This window comes from Falco rusticolus, chromosome 2 (assembly GCF_015220075.1).
Source record: "Falco rusticolus isolate bFalRus1 chromosome 2, bFalRus1.pri, whole genome shotgun sequence".
Taxonomy (NCBI): domain Eukaryota; kingdom Metazoa; phylum Chordata; class Aves; order Falconiformes; family Falconidae; genus Falco; species Falco rusticolus.
Genome location: NC_051188.1, coordinates 79,859,512 through 79,863,508, shown reverse-complemented (window position 1 = coordinate 79,863,508; position 3,997 = coordinate 79,859,512).

The following is a 3,997-nucleotide window of genomic DNA, read 5'->3' as shown; positions in this document are numbered from 1 at the left end:
TTTATTGCAAAAAGACCAAAGGTAATGTAATTCCTGTGCTAATACCTACACCAGTCAGATCTTTGAAAGATTTAATTCCAAAATAAGCGCTCCAATCAGCCTTATTCTCCCCTGATCATCTGAATAGAGATGAAGTCTCCTTTGCCGACCGTGTTTTGGGGGAGCACAGCCCCAGCCTGGGCCAGGCATCTCTGTGCACTGCCCTGGCTGTGTGAAGGAGCAGGGAAAGGAGAGACCAAAATTCCCGTGGGCTCTTCCTCTTCCAGTAAATCTGCACCCAGATAATTTGCTAATTGCCCAGCTGGTGTTTGGGAATGAGAATCACCATAAAGCAGAAGCTGTTCACTGCTCTCGGCTGATTTGATAGTAAAGCAGCTGCATGAGGAGCTGGAGCCATCATGAGAAAGGGGTTTAGGGCTGGATGCGATACGGAGACTAACCTTAGGTTCCCAGAGGACACTGAGAGTCCATATCAGACAGCACCTAACAAAATATGTCATTTCTCTCATTGCTTTTGCCTGATTCAGCAAGGCACATGCTGTCACAGACCAGCGGGTTTAAGTAGCGGGTTAAGTAAGAGACACAGAATCAGATCAGAAACAAAATTCTAAAATCACCACAAAATTGCTGGGGGATGGGTCGAGAGCACTTGTGAAGAAAGTATGAATTAAAGCAAACAATAAATTGCTTATCTTTTTTTATACCCCACTCATTTATGCTTGGAGAGCAATCGGGTGCTGGGCATAATTAGGTGTGGGGCAGGACCCAATCAGCGTCCCTCCACGGAGCGCTTGCTGCTGCTCATTGGTGTCCCCTGCCACCAGGTACATATAAAGCTCAGCACTGGAGTACAAGCCAAGGCACCCAGCTGAAAAGCTGAAGGTGGTAAGTATGGCTTATCTATTACCAAACGTGCTGCTTTTCTAATGGCAGACTGCATGGGAGCTATGCCTGCTAACCAGGTAACTTTGTTGTCGTGGAGAGGCTTGAAAAGAGGAGGAATCTGGTAGTGTCTGCTGCTCAGCCTGTTCAAAGGCTGACTCTGATCTGGGGAGTGTCTGCACTTTTGGCAGGATCTGAATAAATCCAAAAACTGGGGAGGTTCTGGCTTTATGCTACGAGGTCAGCTGGGCGGTGGAGCGGGTTGTCTGGAGAGCTTGTGCATTCTCCATCCTTGGAGGCTTTCAAGACCCAGGAGGACAAAGCCCTGAGCAGCCCAGGCTGAACATAGTGCTGACCCAGCTTTGAGCAAGAGGCTGGACTGGGGACTTCCCGAGGCCCCTTCCAGCCTGGGTCACTCTGTGATTCTGTTAAACTGATACTGCATTTGTCTTGTTTAGTGACAGAAATACCATTTTTTTTAAAATAAAGCAAAAAAAATGGCACTTTGCTTTGAACTGGCAAGTTCACATGTAACTCTGCCCTGCTGAATTAATCTTCTTTTCTCTCGGTCTACTTAATGAGCGTCTTGATCTTCTTCCCTTCCCTATCAGTGCAGTCTGATAACCTAATAACGGTAATCTACCTGCAAAGTACTCTATAAATGTTGGCCTATGATCTTTGTCATATGTTTTCTGTAAGTGGCAGCAGCTGCAGAACTGCATGTTAGCATGCCCGGTCTCTTGGCTTGCCTGCCAGCTCCAGAGGATATTGCCATTTATCCTTTGTCCGGCCTTGTGCCGTCTCGAGCTTCTCTGTTTAGAAGAGAGTAACGGGACCGTTGCAGGACACCTGCAATAGGTCAGGTGTATTCACCAGCTGATCAGATGATAGTTGCAGCTTCAGGCAGGGCTTGGGGAGCAGTCCCGGCACAAGGTAAGGGGTTTGGTAACTAAAAGAGGATGTGTCTTCATTTTGTGATATAAGGTGACTTAAAACTGCACTGGAGGCAGCACGGGGAGAAGTTTGCACTGGACATTGCTCCTCCCAGCCATCTTTGGCTGCAGTCAGACTGTCCACAGTGGCCCCATGTCCCTTTCTGCCCACACTTCCCATCCAGCCTGTGTGTTCAAGGGATGTGACCGCTCAGACTGTCAGCAGGGGAGCAGCTTGCGGGTGTCGTGTCAAGGCTTCTGAAAGATATGGGAAGGTCAGATTCCTCCCAGCCTTTGGTACTATTTCAGGTCATCTGCCCCCTCACGTAGACACTATTGGGGTTCCTATACTTCAGGTGATTTTTAAGGTTACCTTCAGAACTACTGTGGTTTAGACATACCTTAATTTAAATATGAATCCAGACCATGGGCATAGTGATGCAGAGATTTTAGTGATTCATAACCAGAGGGACATCTGTGCAGTTCTGCAGGCACCATGCCAAGACTTAACCAACCCTTGAGGAGGTACATGAAAAATCCTCCAGCAGAGATGAATGTAGATGTTGACCTAGTCAAGGGCCAGATCTTGTTTCTTTGTTCTCTGGGCATCTAGAAAATAAACCTGTATCCATTTAAATGAGTGAACAAATGAAAACCCCATTCTTGCCATTTTTTTGTATCAGATGTTAAGGGAACTGAACACAATGAGCAGAATGCAACCGTATTTGAGAAGGTGGAAAGCCAGTAATGCTCTTCCTTCCATGAAGTCCTCCTGTACCAGCCACCTCAGCATGGCACACACTGCCTCCCACCCTTGGCTTTCAGGCAGGGTTGGCTGCTCCTGGCAGGGGTGATGCTGGGGCTGTGGCACTTCTCAGTGGTGGCAAGGGAGGTGCTTGGAGCCTGCTGTTCCCAGGTGGGTGCCTGAGGGCATCAGGCTGCTCCTGAGCCCCTGGGGAGGTCATCCACCTTCACCCAGGTCTTGGCAGGTGGCTGTCCCTGCAGCCAGACACGTGGTGTGGGTTCCCCCTCTGCTTAACTGAAATGTGAAGTGGCTCTGGGCCCTCTGCCCTAAAGTGGGGGTGCAAACCCCCGCCTGGAGGTTGGCCAGTGGCACCGGCCCCTCTCCATCAATTCCTGCAGCTCTGCCAAGCTGCCTCCACAGGGAAAGACTGGGCACAGGCAGCCTGCCCATGCAGCAGGGGCTGGGGGCGAGAGGGGGCTTGCATGGGGCCCTGCAGCCAATGCCGGCCTCTCTCGGGGCTGGCACCCACCAGGCAGGGAGCCACGTGCCAGCAAAGAGGGAAAAGACTGGCAAAAGCAGCCCTAATAATTTCAGCCCTCTCCTCTCTCTCCACCCCACCACAAAATGGTTGAGATGGGGATCACCAGAAAAAAAGGAGAAAAAAAAAAAAAAATACTCGTAAAATCTAGTTTGCCAGCATTTTGGTTACTAAACGGTGACCTCAGTTGTGAAAGCATGCTAATTGCCTCTGATATGCTGTGGCTTATCTCTTCTTTATCCGCAAGTGACTTTTGCTCCTTCCCAGTTAATTCATTAGGTAAACAGGGATTTGCTTGGGAAGATACACTCAAGGCCAACACAAATCCTGGCTTGCAAGGAAATGAATTTATTTTTTTTTCCTTTAATCCCTTCCAAGAAGCAACAGATTTGGCGGTGATGGGCAAGAGCACTGGGAGGCAAAGTCTGCCAGGAGAGTTTTTGTCAACTGCAGGGCTGGAGCCATGTTGGCATGACCGCCCTGCACCCTCGTGGTCTCTCGCTGATTTGTGAGGCTGGGGTTGGTGTCTCCGGAGGAGGAAAAGGCAGCTCAGTGCCTGATGCGGGGGCAGCTCGCTGTCCCCTGCCTGCCCTGCTGCCTCAAGCCTCGGTCACAGGGCCAGGCAGCGACACAAGGCTGTTGACCTCCATCTTCAGAGGTGCCCTAGGGCCTCTGGCTGAGAAGAAAGCTTGGCTGCACACCACGGGCTATTTCAGCACTCTGCCGTTGCTAGAATAATGGTGTGGTGTATTTTTGTGTTTCAGGGAGCAAACCGCAGCCCCATCCTCCCGGCTAGTGGGGAAAGCACCAGGGAAGCACGGCGCTGATCTCAGGTAGTCCTGCCGCGCTGCTTCAGAGAAGCTCCCAACGAGTGGGTGAAACGAACAAGCAAGCAGGAGG